The sequence below is a fragment of the Macrobrachium nipponense genome, chromosome 47 (genome assembly GCF_015104395.2).
Source record: "Macrobrachium nipponense isolate FS-2020 chromosome 47, ASM1510439v2, whole genome shotgun sequence".
NCBI lineage: Eukaryota > Metazoa > Arthropoda > Malacostraca > Decapoda > Palaemonidae > Macrobrachium > Macrobrachium nipponense.
In genome coordinates, this window is record NC_087222.1 from 781,634 (window position 1) to 798,392 (window position 16,759).

The 16,759-nt window shown below is 43.9% G+C and overlaps 2 protein-coding genes across 5 annotated transcripts in view; one reads left to right on the plus strand and one right to left on the minus strand.

The window, feature by feature from the left end:
• LOC135204656 (gastrula zinc finger protein XlCGF57.1-like) overlaps positions 1–15,407 on the minus strand; it is a 52,786-nt gene extending 37,379 nt beyond the window's left edge. Inside the window, exon 1 of the mRNA XM_064234804.1 lies at positions 15,283–15,407. The gene's annotated coding sequence lies outside the window, so the exon portion shown is untranslated. The remainder of the gene's footprint in view (positions 1–15,282) is intronic.
• The window catches only part of LOC135204657 (gastrula zinc finger protein xLCGF3.1-like), a 316,463-nt gene that overhangs the window by 200,505 nt on the left and 99,199 nt on the right, over positions 1–16,759 (plus strand). The gene's annotated exons all lie outside the window — the stretch shown is intronic.

A 16,759-nucleotide genomic window follows, 5' to 3' on the forward strand; every position in this document is an offset into this window, starting at 1 on the left:
GGCGCATCTATTGGAGAAATCGGAGGTTCCTACGACCTCATCACCCTTTTTTGCCAGGAGACATTATTTCTCCGCCTATCTCGGTGTTGGGTGGCGAAGCTTCAGGATATGGAGATCGTAGATCACCTGCAACATCACCTATGCCTGATACTCAGTTATCAGTTGCCTTACCAGTACGACGTAGTGGACGTCAGACACGGGCACCAGGGCATTTAGAAATAAGATGGGACTCGAAATCATATACTAAATAAGGACCTTAAGATGCCAAGTATCCTTGTATTGCACCTGCCATCTTGGGGGGGAGGTGTGAGATTGCTAACTACACTTTGGTGTAATTAGTTGTATAACTACATACTGTATTTATACGTAACAATGTATTTATTATAATTGTACCTTTTACTCAAACTGTTGAGTACTGCAATTATTACTGTTTACCTTTTACTGAAATCTACAATGTATATTTAGTTTCTGTTAAGCTGCCATACAGTTAAGTTTACATAATATATGAAACAACGAATTCTGTGTTCTTTCTTGCCCTGCCATGAAACAGAAATCCAACAAGTAGCACTGGAGAGGCATTCAAACTCTCGGTGCTATCCCTCCTGAACAGATTGACATGTGTTCGGTAAAATCCCAGGATTGAACCAAAAACATAGGCTCTTGGGTTTGAATTCCGAGGAATAAACTCCACCAAATTCCTCATATTTCTTTGTTTCATTCTGGTATAACCAAGAAGTAAAGGGAAAAAAAGACAGAAGGATTGACTGGTTATTCGCCCATGTTCTTCTCTATCCCAGGGTGACCGTCTATTGAGGCGAAGGACCGTCAGGTCCATCCAGGCTGAGCCCCCAGCCGAGATATTCTTCCTTCAGCAGCAGTACTTCCTTCGAACGCTAGAAATTCCAGGAATTCGAGCATTTGGCGAGATTCCCGATTATCGTAGTAACAATTATCAGGAATTCTCGTTTCACCCACTCCGGACCGTGGTCTCGCCCTAGTGCTTGCACATCGTAAAAGATAAAAACACGCGGAGAGTGCTAGAAATTCCAAAGAATTTTAAGCGCTTTGCGAAACCCCGCCGAATTTCGTCAGACGATCATCAGGTGGTGGTCCTCCCAATTCCTGTAGAAATCGAGGAGGAATGGGCAAGGTCCTTCCTCAATGACAGGGACTTACGTCCGGTAGGACCCGAAGGTCCCTCCAGGAGCGCAGTCCCCGATGCGGAATCCTATGGAGAACGCTCTGCAGGATCCCTCTCCTTCCTGTCACAGCCATAGGAAGAGAGGGAATGGGGGAGGAAGATTGGACACTCTCGCATGCCTTGCCAGCGGAACTAGAAGTCGGAGAAGCGAACAGGCAGCCATCAACCTGCAGTGATGGCCGCTCCGAGTCTAGGAAAACTTTACCGTCTGGAGAAAATGTTTTCCCAAGGAGGGTTATGAACTCGTACTGTAGGCGAAACGCCTGCCGCCACCGTGACCGTCGTCTGAGTGGGGCTGAGCGTGCGCACCTGACAGGAGAGAGTCGATACCGTCCTCTGCCGCGTCCCAGTCCTCATCGAGGCCAAAACCTCTCAAGAGGACCGAAGGAGGAACCCACACCGGTCTCTGCATGGCGTGGTCCAGTGGGGACCGTCACGTGAACAGCGATGGTATTGGTCATCCGTGAGTCTAGGAAGCGACATCATCCTCGCCAGCCCCCACGATCTCCTCCAACCACTTGAGTGTAAGATCTGTTTGGTCCCAAGACCGAACCAGGCTTGTGGCCGGACCGTAAGAAGTGCATTTATCACGGTCCCTCCTGTTCGCCTCGTTCCTCCCGGTGTAGCCCGAGAAGGTTGAAAGGACAGGTGAGGGAGACCTGATGCTCCTACCCTGCCTACTAGCAGAACCAGTAGGCTGGGAGGACCGCAGGCGATCGCCAACCCACGGTGGTGATCAAGCTGCAGGTCTGGACCAGTGGTCTCCTTGCGGAGAATCGCTCGACCAAAGACGGTGGCGTCTGTCTCGTGCGTCAGAGGAGCTGGTACCCAGTCGTGCAAGCTGTCTTGGTCCCAGTGAGCGATGTCGGGTGACTGGTAGTATCCACTGACGCGGTGAGAGCGAGCACCATCCTCTCGACGCGCCACGGTGCCAGGTCCAGCCGAAGCTGGCGAGGCTGGACCTGGACCAGGTTCCAACATCCTCTCGATGTGCCACGGTACCAGGTCCAGGCAAGGCTGGACCTGGTGACCAGGGGGGACCTCTTCCCAGCCTCGCTACGTGAACGGTCTGATGGGAACATCACGTCAACTCTGCGTACCAGACAATTGCTGAGAGAGCGATCGCCAGTCTGGCGAGAGTCACCTGAGCAACTCTTACCATCCTTCTGGTCCGTGCCTGGGTCCTGACACGGTAAGCTTACTCAGCAGTCTGGACCTTGGCTGCAAGGTCACCCGTAGGTGACCAAACACTCGGTGACGCTCGCAACCAAGCGGCCGAGGCGGTTCCCGGTCCAGAGGTGGAACCTCTGGAGCCGGATCAGAGGTACCAGCGGTAGCCGGTACCCCTACAGTCCCCGTCTTCTTCTTCCCTGGGGAAGGAGAGACGGACCCCATTCCCAGAGGAACGGGAGGACCAGCAGAAGACCCACCTGTCTCACCGGAGCAAGACAGACCCTTAGAAATCTCTGCGCGAGACTTCTTGCGGGGGGGAGGAGTCGAGGCCACCTTCTTCTTCCTTGACTGGGGGGCCTTAGAAGTCGAAGGGGAAGAGGCGGCAGAAGACGACGACACCTTCCTCTTCTTCCTGGACTTCCTCTTTGCCAGCTTCCTCAGGACAACCGACAGGTCCTCCATCCAGGATGGAGTTGGGGCAGTTGCGGTAGCAACACGGCCCAACTGCACCCGACTCTTGCCTGGCAGGCGAAGCGTCTGCCACCACCGAGACTGGTCGGTCACGCAAACGCGACAGTTGTCTGGGTGTGGCTGAGTGTGCACCTGACAGGAGACAGCCAATACCGTCCTCCGACTCTACCAAGTCCTCGTCGAGGACGATACCTCTTAAGAGGACTAGATGGGCAGCCTCCACCGGTCTTTGTGTGCACGGTCCCGCGTGAACATCAAGTCGACCATTCTTAGCATGCAAACATTAAAGGTTACATTTATTTCTGGCATACGGTTATTAAAGAAATTCAAAATACTAATATATATAATCCACTTATCCATAGTCGTTCCTCTATGGTTTTCGGCAGCCAGATGTACGAAAACGTTAGAAACATTGGATTGTATCTACTTTGAAATATCTGTAATTTTTCGTGGTAATTTGGTTGCAAAAAAGGGATAATATACATGAATTGAATTAAAATTTTTAAATAACAAAGTAAATTTAAACTAAATAACGAGTAAAGTAAACAATTTAGGGAATAAAACTTTGCATATTCGTAGTCTGCTGTTCGTAACTGTGTTTGTGGCGCGCGCGCTTAGGAACCAGGAACAGCAACTTGTTTAAAGTGCAATGTGGAGTGAATTGAGACCAAAATGTGTATAATAACAATCAAATAAGCACTGTGGAGTTTCATTTGTGATGGCAGTAAGGATAAAAACCACCGATTACAAGGTAAAAATGAATTCAGTTCAAACCATGACCCCGGGAATAAAAAGTTTCATACTTTCAGTAATAGTATAGGCAACAAAATGTTGTTTTATTGTGCTGATTACAACTGCAATCTTGAGTAAGATTAATAAACGTTACATACATACGCTAACATTGTTCAAATGATTGCTGGGAAGGCTGGGAAAGATGATTTTCGTCACTGATCAGAACCTGTACATCCCACGGTAGCCGCCATATTGGATTTCAAAACTGCCTTGAAAACATATTTTACAAAGAGCGTCACATGCTTATTTTACTTTGTATGGGGCTTTCATGTATCACATTATGTTGACGAAACTTCAATCTTTTGAATGGTATGCTTGGAGTTGTAATTGTATTCTTGTTTCACCATTTAAATATTGAGTGAATAAGACCTGTCCACCGTGACAAGGGTTGGTAGTCGCTGGTGTTTCCCCGTAATGTACTTTTTCAGAGGGTGGCCAAAAACGTGTAGTCAGTGAGTTGGCCAGTCCAGTCGGTTGTTTACCCTAATTGTACTATTATTGCACCAATTATATATTGAATGAATAAGGCTGATCTGCCTGATGACGATGGATCCAAGGCGGTTTAGGAACAAACTTACTTCAAAAGGAAAGTAGAGGTCTCTAGGTGTTGCTCTCACCATCAACTCATGACTGGTGCCCATCCCCGGTGTCAGGGGTGTCAGGACATGTTAAAGTAATTTTTCGGAGGGTTGCCACAAACGCGGTAGTCAGTGAGTTGGTAGGGGGAAAAACCAGCGACTACCAACCCTTATCACGGTTTTCAGGTCTTATTCACTCAATATTTAAATGGTGAAACAAGAATACAATTACAACTCCAAGCATACCATTCAAAAGATTGAAGTTTCGTCAACATAATGTGATATATAAAAGCCCCATACGAACTAAAATAAGCATGTGACGCTCTTCGTAAAATATGTTTTCAAGGCAGTTTTGAAATCCAATATGGCGGCTACCGTGGGATGTACAGGTTTTGATTAGTGACGAAAATCATCTTTCCCAGCCTTCCCAACAATCATTTGAACAATGTTAGCGTATGTATGTAACGTTTATTGATCTTACTCAAGATTGTAGTTGTAATCAGCACAATAAAACAACATTTTGTTGCCTATATTACTGAAAGTATGAAACTTTTTATTCCCGAGGTCATGGTTTGAACTGAATTCATTCTTACCTTGTAATCGGTGGTTTTTATCCTTACTGCCATCACAACTGAAACTCCACAATGCTTATTTGATTGTTATTATACACATTTTGGTCTCAGTTCACTCCACATTGCACTTTAAACCAGTTGCTGTTCCTGGTTCCTAAGCGCGCGTGCCACACAGTTTACAACAAAGCAGACTACGAATATGCAAAGTTTTATTCCCTAAATTGTTTACTTTACTCGTTCTTTAGTTCAAATTTACTTTGTCATTTAAAAATTTTAATTTAATTCATGTATATTATCCCTTTTTTGCAACCAAATTACCCCGAAAAATTACAGATATTTCTAAAGTAAATACATCAAATGTTTCTAACGTTTTCGTACATCTGGCTGCCAAAAACCATAGAGAAACGACTGCGGATAAGTGAATTATATAAATTTTATTTTTTTTTGCTTTTTTGTTTTTGCTAGCACTTTTCATTGATTTCAGTCTATATTAGTATTTTGAATTTCTTTAATAACTGTATGCCAGAAATAAATGTAATCCTTAATGTTTCCATGCTTTAATGTTTGCATGCTAAGAATGGCAAAATCATCATTGCCACATTAGTGGAGGCTTCACACATACGCCGTTTCATTATTATAAACTGTTTCCATGAATTCTAGTTGTCATAGTAATGCAATAATGATAAAATTGCTTTAATATTTATGTATATATACTTCCAATACATAGCCTAATTTCACCAATTTCAACGTTTTGTGTATAGTCTTATACCCAGTTTGGAGGGTCAACACATACCGAATGGCAACAGAGAGAGAGAGAGAGAGAGAGAGAGAGAGAAAGGAAGGCGAAGGAACGAAGGAAAGGGGTGGCGGTGGAAGGGGGGGGGAGGGTAGGTGGAGCTTTATACGCGTCTTCGTATCCATTTCTGCATAATGGAGTTTTTGTCTCTTGGTACAAGGACAAGTGTCGTTATTCTTTACGATTAGTGATTCACGATACCCTTATAAATTACGGCACTGAGTGTAATGTACTATAGCAAAATCTCGTTCTGATAAGAGTGTTCGTTACAGAAATAGGTATTGCCCAAAAACGTGCTTGCACTGTCTCTGAAACCCATAGTAGGTATGCTGCTTAGTTGTCAATCAAGTTTTCTGTAATCAAGTATTTTTTAAGAGCTAGCTATTGAATAAATTTGTATTTTTCTCAATCAAAACATATGTCCCTCAATGGTAACTTTCCTCTTTTAACGACTTTCTGGTCATTGCAAATTCGGCCCCATAATTTCTTATGGTGCGAAAACAGAGGCACAGGGACCGAAAACGATTGCTTCACACTACGGCGATAATCCGGCAGTAAAACATCTTCATTTATCCAATAAGTAAATAATAAAGATATATATGCGCATTATGATTACACCAATTCCATGAAAAGCTGATAATCTGCATGAATAACTGGTAAACTGTTCTGCAAGAAAGTTGAATAAAGTAATTATTTACAATAGGTGCGAAAGTCAAGATGTCGTGACGTCATAATACAGGACTTAAAAGAACGTTCTAATTCCAAAAAATAATTACTTAAATTTGAGTCAGAATCGAGTTACTTCTTCAATAAAGAATATTTTCAAATTACATTAATCATCATAAATATGTAAAATATTGATGTTTTACTATTTATTTAAAAAATTATCGAAGTGCACTCTTCATCGTCTTCTTCTACAAAACAGTTGTTTACTCGGTGAGGAAAAGTTTTCAGATTGTCGTGATGAAAGTGCCCCAGCGTCTGTGGGCACAAGTGGTGTGAGGATTTATCACAGGAAATGGTTAGTTTATTGACACAAGCGACTCCGTAAACATCGAGATGGTGTCAATCTTCTAAATACCTACCTCAAGTTGTAAGTAAAAATGTTGAACGCGTTTTGGTGAGATTTGCACTACGTTTGAGACCGTTTTCACTACCCTCTGTTTAAATCTTAAAATTTGGCCTTAATTTCTAACTTTGGAGTAAATACTTACTTCGAAAGGAGAGTAGAGGTCTTTAGCTCCGTTTCTCACCAACAAGAAGTCGCGACTGATGCCCATCTCCGATGTCAGGACGTGTTATAATGTACTTTTTTTGGGATTGTCCACGCTGACCGTACATGGTCCACTCTGGTCCCTAGGGTTTTTTACCCTATTATTGCACCAATTATATATTGAGTGAATAAGGCTGATCTACCTGATGTCGATGGATCCAAGGTGGTGTAGGAACAAACTTACTTCAAAAGGAAAGTACCTAGAGGTCTCAAGGTGTTGCTCTCACCACCAACAACTCATGACTGGTGCCCAAACGCGGTAGTCAGTGAGTTGGCCAGTCCACGCGGTTGTTTACCCTATTTCATCAAAACTGGCACGTGTAGGTAGGGTAAAACACCACGGAAGGCCAACCCTCACCACGGTGGACGGGTCTTATTCACTCGATATTTAATTGGTGAAACAAGAATACAATTGCAACTCTAAGCATACCATTTAAAAGACTGAAGTTTCGTCAACATAATGTGATATATGAAAGCCCCATACGAACTAAAATAAGCATGTGAGCTCTTCGTAAAATATGTTTTCAAGGCAGTTTTGAAATCCAATAAAAATGATATTGTTATGATACAATAAAGTTTCATACATACTTACCTGGCAGATATATACGATTGAAGACCCACCCAGCCTCCCCGCAGGAGACAGGTGGAAGAGAGAATCTGATTAGAAAACGGGAATGGTTCCTAGTCCTGCCACCCAGAGCAGGGCGGTAGATCACCTGACCTACCTGTAGCGAGTGCCGCGAAATTTGAATTTCTGTCGGGGACGACGGAGTCGATAGCTATGTATATATCTGCCAGGTAAGTATGTATGAAACTTTATTGTATCATAACAATATCATTTTCATACATTCAACTTACCTGTCAGATATATACATAGCTGATTGACACCCTTTGGTGAAGGGCAAGAGACAGCTAACTTACTGACTAGACAGGTAAACAACATATGTTGTAGGTATAAATAAACCTTAGTTCCTACCTTATTAGATGACCTTCGTGGCTACGCCCAGGAGTCTTTCACTCAGCCTTAGCGATAGTATCTGCCAAGGAGTTCTTGCTGGTCTGTCGATGGGGTCTTATCCACTTACTCGGCAGAGCCTAACTGGCATTTGTCAAGGGGTGCTAATCCGCTTATATGACAACACGCCTTCTTTAAGGAGCACACAACCGATCCCGATCACCCGATCCTAACCCGTGTTAGTTCTAAGATTGCTAAGAGTCATCCCCAAACTCTTAGCAAACAACCACAAACTCAAAAATCATACATACAAAATCAAACAAAAATTTTGTACCCCTCTAATAGTCAGCTGTCACTCGGTTTCCTAATGAAGAGAAGTGAAGGCCGCCAGTGCGACATCTGACACTCCCATGCACAGGAAACACAAGAACACATCCGACAAGAGGGTTACGTACACATATAAGGATCGGTGCTCTCTCCTTTACCCAGAACCGTCTGTGCTGACACAAACGGACCTAGAGAAAAACATTTCTCATACGTTACTCGCACATCTTTTAAATAATGAGATGCAAATACTGAGTTGCCTATCCAATAGGTTGCGTCCAAAATATTTTTCAAAGTGACAATAATTTCTCTGGAACGCAATTGATGTCGCAATTGCCCTACCTCATGAGCTCTACTCTAATAGATTAAAAGAGTCATCTGGCAGTTCTTATGAGCCTCGGTAATTACACTTCTAACAAAAGAAGGCCAAAGCATTTTTAGACATAGGTCTCTTGGGATCTTTCACCGAGCACCATAGACCATGTTGTGAGCCTCCCAACCGCTTCTTTCTGTCCAGATAGAATTTCAGTGCTCTAACTGGACAAAGTGATCTTTCTATTTCTCTGCCTACTAGGCTAGTAAGTCCTTTTTAACCTCGAAACTCCTAGGCCAGGGATTCGAAGGGTTCTCGTTTTTGGCAAGAAAAAGAGTCTGGAATGAACAAATCGCAGAATCTTCTTTGAAGCCAACTCGTGACTCAAGGGCGTGCAACTCGCTGACCCTTTTAAGGCCGTAGCCAGAGATAGCAGAAAATATACACTTTCTAGTGATATCCCGGAATGAAGCCGTATGAGGTGGTTCGAACTTTTCCGAGGACAGAAAATTTCAGAACCACATCTAAGTTCCAGCTCGGAATCCTAGGCTCTACTGACTTCGACGTTTCAAAGGAGCGATGAGATCGTGCAAATCTTTATTATTCGTCAAGTCTAAGCCCCTGTTTCTAAAGACTGACGAAAGCATACTTCTGTATCCTTTAATTGTTGGTACAGAAAGATGTGACTTTTTCCCTCAGGAAAAGAAGGAAATCCGCAATTTCGGTTACAGAGGTATTGGAAGAGGACAGCTTCTTCGACCTGCACCAGTTTCTGAAAACTTCCCACTTCGATTGGTACACTCGCCTAGTAGATGATCTGCGGGCTCTAGCAATTGCGCTTGCCGCCTTGCGAGAAAACCCTCTCGCTCTGACAAGTCTTTCGATAGTCGAAAGGCAGTCAGAGCAAGAGCGGGTAGATTTTGATGGTACTCTCGAAGTGGGGTTGTTTGTGCAGATCTATCCTGTTTGGAAGAGATCTGGGAAGTCCACTGTCCACTCCATCACCTCCGTGAACCAAATTCGGGATGGCCAATATGGGGCTATCAGAGTCATTCTGGTTCCCTTCGAGGCCACAAACTTTCTGACTACTTCCCCCAGAATCTTGAATGGGGAAAGCGTACACGTCTAGCCCTGACCAGTCCAGGAGAAAGGCGTCTTATTGCATAAGCCCTGGGATCTTCTACCAGGTCGCAAAATGTATCTATCCTTTGGAGAGAAACGTGGCGAATAGATCTATCTGCGGTTCCCCCAAAGATACCAAAGGGTCTGACAGACTTCCGAGTGGAGGGTCCATTCTGTAGGAAGGACCTGGAACCTCCTGCTCAGTCTGTCCGCTCTCACGTTCCTCTCCCCTTGAACAAATCTCGTTAGAAGAACCACGTTCCTTTTATTTGCCCAAATCAGCAGATCTCTTGCCAGTTCGTATAGGGCGAGAGAATGAGTTCCTCCTTGTTTCTTGACATAAGCCAGAGCGGTTGTATTGTCGGAGTTTATCTGTATTACTTTGTCCTCTGACTATCTGCTCGAAGCTCCTTAGCGCAGTTGAATCGCAAAGAGCTCCTTTGCAATTTATGTGCCATGACACCTGCTCTTCCGACCAGGTGCCTGACACTTCCTTGGACCCTAAAGTCGCACCCCAACCTGTCTCCGACGCGTCTGAGAACAATGTCAGGTTTGGGTTCCGAACTTCTAAGGATACTCCTTTGTTTTCTTCTAAGGGGGTCAACCACCACCTTAATTGTTGCTTTACTTCTAATGAGATTGGAAACGTGTCCGAGAGCTGTCCTGTCTTCCAACTCCAACTGCTTCTCAGGAAGAACTGAAGCGGACGGAGATGTAGTCTTCCTAGAGGAAAGAACTGTTCGAGCGAGGAAAGGGTCCCCAGAAGGCTTCAACATTCCCTCGCTGAAGTACGCTCTTTCTCTAAGAAGTTCAATACTGTGGCACAGCCTTTCCTTACTCTCTCTTGAGAAGGAAATACTCGAAAACCCCGAGAATCCATCTGAATCCCCAGATAGACTACGTTCTGGCTGGGGACCATCTGAGATTTCTCGAGGTTCACGATTAATCCTAATGTCTTTGTCAATTCCAGGATTGTTGACAGGTCCTCCAGACAATGCTTTTGAGACCTGGACCCCTGATGGACCAGTCGGTCCAGGTATCAGGGAGACGTGTTTATCCCTTTCATGTGAAGGTGTTTTGACACATTTTTCATCAAGTCTGTAAAGACTTGGGGAGCCGTAGAAAGGCCGAAACACAGGGCCCTGAACTGATAGATCCTTCCCTCGAACACATGAAACGAAGGTACTTCCTCGACGAATGGTGAATCGGGACGTGGAAATATGCGTCCTGAAGATCTAGGGACGCCATCCAATCTCCTTGACGGAGAGCTGCAAGTACTGAGGCAGACGTTTCCATGCTGAACTTCTGTTGTTGTACGAATTTGTTCAGCGAACTTACATCCAGTACCGGTCTCCATCCCCCCGAGGCTTTCGCTACGAGAAACAAGCGATTGTAAAACCCCGGGGAGCTTTGATCCAGTACCAGCTCTACTGCTCTTTTGTCCACATCTGTTCACCATTCGACGAAGAGTATCCATCAGAACACCGGGTCCCTGTATCTGGCTGACAGTTCCCTCGGTGATGTTGTCAAGGGGGGTGGCCTGTCCTTGAATGGGATATAATAACCCTTCTTGATTATTGACATCGACCAAGGATCGGATCCTATGTCTTCCCATGCTCCCGCAAAGAACTGTAACCTGGCTCCTACAGGTGTCTGGAGGAAAGATTTCTCATTTTCCCTTCTTAAAGGGACGGAAGGCAGATCTTCCCCTTTTTTCCGTTGACTTTCTTCTGACGATGGATCTAGCTTGCGGGCCTCCTCGAAAGGGCTGCTGCTGTTGAGCTGGCCTAGAGGCTTTCTTTTCTTTTTCCTCACTAGCCACAAGGTCTATTTTTCCTTGAGGATTGCCTTAAAAGATCTTGAGTGGGGGGGGGCTTTCTCAGTTAGCGAATGGGCAATGTCTCTCACCAAACTGCGAAGGAAATAAATGTTCAGAGAGAGGCGCATACAGCAAAGCGGATCTCTGCGAAGGCGAGACGGCCTTAGTGAGAAAGGCACTATGAACCGCTCTCTTCTTTAGTATTCCCGCACCGAAGAGGGAGCACACTTCCGCCGATCCATCTTGAACCGCCTTATCGATGCATGTAAGGATGCTATGCAAGGTCTCAGGGCTTAGTTTGTTCTTTTTTTCATGGGACTTCTTAGCAATAACCCCAAGGGACCAATCTAGGAAGTTAATACTTCTAAGGTATGAAAAAAGTCCCTTGAGGAGATGGTCCATTTCCGAAAGACCCCATGTTGCTTTCGCTGAATTTAAGGCATGTCTCCTCGACGAGTCTACGAGCTGGAGAAGTCCGATTCAGCTGAAACGGGCAGAGACAATCCATATTTTCTCCCGTTTCGTACCATATGCCTCTCCTACCCCTTAGTTTAGCGGGAGGCATGCAAAAGATCGTCCTTCCTAACTCCTTCTTAGTCTTGATCCAGGAGTCAAGAGATTGTAAGGCCCTTTTCATGGATATGGCCGGCTTCATTTTCAGGAAAGATGAAGACTTGGGTGCCTGCCTCGGACTTGAAAAAATAGAGGAGCGAGGAGAAGGAGGAGCGGCTGGAGTCAATGGCAATCTCCATATTCTTCTAAGAGAAGAGCAGAAAGAACTTTGTAATTCGAAAGCCCTTCTCTGTTAGTAACTTCGTCCTCCGAGACGTCATCTAAATTAATAGGATCGGAAGGAGAAGGCTCCCTTCCTTCCTCTGTCTCCTCTCTTGATTTCTTCCTTTCTGAAGAAGAAGCACTTCTATTAGGAGAGGGGCTAGGAGTAACTCTCTCCTTACGTTTATCATTAGGCGAGTCACGTATCACTGCTTTACGCCTGTTAGATCCTGTCGATGTCAAGCTCTTCTGAGGAGAATGCGCCTGGCTTTTAGCAGAGTCTCTCGCTGAGAATACTCCTGGGGCCTGGTAGGAGTATCCTGTTTGGAATACTCCTGGCGCCTGACAGTCGTAACACTCTTCGAATATTCCTGCCGTCTGGTAGGGCGCTCTCGCTCCAAATATCTCTGGCGCCTGTTAGGAGTATTAAGCTCAGAATACTCCTGGCGCTTGGTAGGCGCATCGAGCTTCGAATACTCCTGGCGCCTTGTAGGAGTAAAAAGTCTAGAATACTCCTGGCGCCTGGGAGGAGTATCGAGGTCAGAGTACTCAAGGCGCCTGGCAGGAGTATCTCTTTCCGAATACTCCTGACCTATGGAAGGCGCATCTAGTTCCGAATACTCCTGTGGCTTGGTAGGAGTATCGCTCATGGAATGCGCCTTTCGAATGGCAAGTATATTGCGCTTAGCGGGCGCTTTACTCCTATCAGGAGTTCTCTCTTCTCCAGTTGGCTCTTGTTGCTTGGATGAAGATCTGGGCCTAGAACGATCAACAGTAAAGTCAGGCTCTTTGCGCCTACTTGGCGCCTGGCTCCTAGTTCGGCGCAGACGCTTGGCAGGAGTTATTCCTTTTCCACATCTCGCCTGCCTAACGCACCGCTCCCCCCAGAGATGGCCGCTTGTGCGACAACTCCCCTGGAGGGTTCGTCGCGCCCGACAGGAGATCGGTATTTGGATCTCTTAATCGGAAGCCTGTCATCCTTTTTACGAGTAGGCTCTTTAGAAAGTACTCCTACCAAAGACGCTAATTGCTCCTGCACATTCATCAAAATTTTCCTGGTCGAAGGCTCATTCGAATCAGGAGAAGGAGATCTGGAAGGCGCTCGAGAGTCTTTTACATTCCAAGGATCTAACTCGTTTCTAGCTTTCTTGATTACCGAAGGCGCATCCTCCTCAGAGAAGCGCTCGGGGCTAGAATTGAGCTCAGGTTCTTCCATTCTTGCGCACTCAATCTCTCACACTCGTTACACGTATTCTCAATTGAGCATTCAACCCTTCTACAACCACTGCATGTAGTGTGAGGATCTACCGAAGCTTTCGGAATCCTCACCTTACAGCCCTCATTCACACACACTCTGAAGCTAACACTAGAATCAGACATATTTACGAAAATCCAAAGCGAAGTCCAAAAAACAGTCCACGATAGCGAATGCCAAACAACGATCCAAGTACGTCACCAAAAATCAGTCGAAAGATGATCAAAAGCGTTGTGAAAAAAGAATTCCAGTCAGGAGGAAGTAACAACAATGTTGATACTACCGGCGACAGAGAGAATCTGATTAGAAAACGGGAATGGTTCCTAGTCCTGCCACCCAGAGCAGGGCGGTAGATCACCTGACCTACCTGTAGCGAGTGCCGCGAAATTTGAATTTCTGTCGGGGACGACGGAGTCGATAGCTATGTATATATCTGACAGGTAAGTTGAATGTATGAAATGGCTACGTTTTGCATGGAAGGTTCTCATCAGTGACGGCCACCATCTTTCCCCAGCCTTCCCAGCACTCATTTGAACAATGTTAGCGTATATATGTAACGTTTATTGATCTTACTCAAGATTGCAGTTGTAATCAGCACAATAAAACAACATTTTGTTGCCTATATTAGTGAAAGTATGAAACTTGTTATTCCCGGGGTTATGGTTGGAACTGAATTCATTCTTACCTTGTAATCGGTGGTTTTTATCCTTACTGCCATCACAACTGAAACTCCACAGTGCTTATTTGATTGTAATTATAACACATTTTGGGTCTTAATTCACTCCACAGTGCACTTGAACCACGCTATGGTTCCTGGTTCCTAAAGCAACTCGACTCCGCAAACACAGTTACGAGCCAGCAGACGACAACACTGATTATGAGATGCAAAGCTTTCTTATTCCCTTAATTGTTTACTTTACTCAATATTTAGTTTAACTTTACTTCAAAATGTTTATTTAATTCATGTCTATTATCCCTTTTTTGCAACCAAATTAACCCCCCAAAATTACAAATGTTTCGGATGTATACTTACGAGCAGACGACGTGAGGAAAAATGACTCATCGCTGCCAATCTAGTGGAGCGTCACACATACGCCGATGCATTTACAAACTGTTTCGATGAATTTAGTGTCATAGTAATGCAGTAATGATAAAATTGCTGTAATATGTACGTATATATAATACAAATAGATACGCTAATTTCACTTATTTCCCCGGTTTTGTGTAAGTCTTATACCTAGTTTGGAGGGTAAACACATACCAATTGACAACACTGATAAACAATTGAAGGGCGCAAAACGCCGCAAAGAATGCCGTAGTCCCTTGAATAAGTATGAATAAGTGCTGGTAAGAGGTTGGTTTACGATTGTTGTGATGAAAGTGCCCCAGCGTCTATGGGTACAAGTGGTGTGCAGATTTAGCACATGAAATGGGAAGTTTGTTGACACAAGCGACTCCGTAAACATCAAGATGGCGTCAATCTTCGAAACATTTTTAGTTGTAAGTAAAAATTTCTAAAGCGTTTTGGTGAGATTTCCACTGCCGTGGACGCCATTTTCAGTACCCTCTGCTTAAATCTTAAAATTTGGCCTTAATTTCTAACTTTGGAGAAAATACTTACTTCGAAAGGAGAGTAGAGGTCTTTAGCTCCGTTTCTCACCAACAACAAGTCGCGACTGATGCCCATCTCCGGTGTCAGGACGCGTTATAATGTACTTTTTCGGAGGGTGGCAAGCGTTGATTGTAGGTGGCCTGTTTGGCCTGCCGTGGTGTTTTACCCTAGTAACCTTAGGCGCCTGGAGACCAAATAAGGCCTCTCTTCATTTAACTCGAAAACTCAAATTTAACACAACATTTTACTCACGAATTAAGCTCCAATCGTTAATTCCCATCGGTTGGTCTTCGATTCGATCAATCAGTCGGTAATTTCAGTGGAAATTGGTCGATTTCTGTGGATGTCCTGTGGCGCCGAGTCTCCGAGAGTGGCTAAGAAGAAGAGTTTTGTTTTGTTTACAAACAAGAGATGCGGCAGCAGGGACACTTTCCACCCCATTCGATTAGGTCCATCATTTTGAATAGTTTTCGGGGTTAATAATGTCGTTTTAACATTTTAATTAAATTTATATTCAATAACGTTAATTCCTATTATTTACATATTAAATTGACTTGTTATTTATAAATGTAATTAATAAAGCTTTTTTTAAGAATTACTTATTTTCTACCATACCTAATAAGTTAATGTACCAGTAAAACTGTATCTTGAACATAGTATAGTATATAGTACGGAGAATTTTACTTAAGAAATTCTTAGTAGATGTCTTAGTAAGTATTTTCGACTTAGGTGGACATCTGCCATCTCGCAGCCGCTCGATTATGAAACTTGCCATATCTCTCTAATGGCCCTTTGGACGAAACTTCAACAATTTCCCCTAATTGGAACTTTTCAAAGATAAAAGAAGAGGGAAAAGTGATGAAAATGTTTCCAAGTACTTAAAAGTATCTATTTTTAAGGTATTATTCTTAACTTTTTATGTCCAATTAATATAGTTTTATTTCGCGGGTTGCTGAAATGAAACGAAGATATGGATGTCCTAACATTGTTTAGTGTTAAAGGATGGTGCATCAGACTTCAAACCAAATGAAAAGCCATATATTTTGTGCAATAAATGTGATGCGAGTGTGTCAGGTACTGAAAATGGTAGAAGAAAAATCACGGCAGCTGCAAAAACACGCAATAACATTGTTACCAAACGTTTAAGCACATTAAGTGTGGTTATAGTGTTTTCCTAGCAAGCAAATCTCAATCGACTGAAGAGGAAAATCTTAGGAAATCTGCTGCAAGGAAACGAGCACGACACAACAGTCCTCAAGCAAGTGTTTACTTCTTATTTAGACCATTTATGCCTTATCTGTAACGAGAAATCTCATGAGCAAATTTACCAGAAGTATAGAATAAGTGAGAGCCCAAGAGATGGAGAATTTTTGAATGCCAATTTGTACTTACAAGATGATGTTTTCACTCGCACTTGTCATTGCAAGATGCATCAAGTGCTTTTGGTGCCGAATTACTGTCACGTCAATTGTATATTTGGGTATTTACTGAAATACAAACGGAAACTGCAATCAGATGGCAACAGCACACCTCAAGTATCAGAAAAGGTAGCAGCGTTTTCTTTCATAGCTCCTGATATTAAAACTGGTCTAGATAAAGTTATGGATACACCCTCGTCACATTAGAGATCAGTTTAATATACAAAAATGAAAATATCAAAGTCGATAACAAAGAGCGAAAACTACTGTTGAGTGATTACTTTGGGAATGGTATTAAGTTTTTCCAAGCC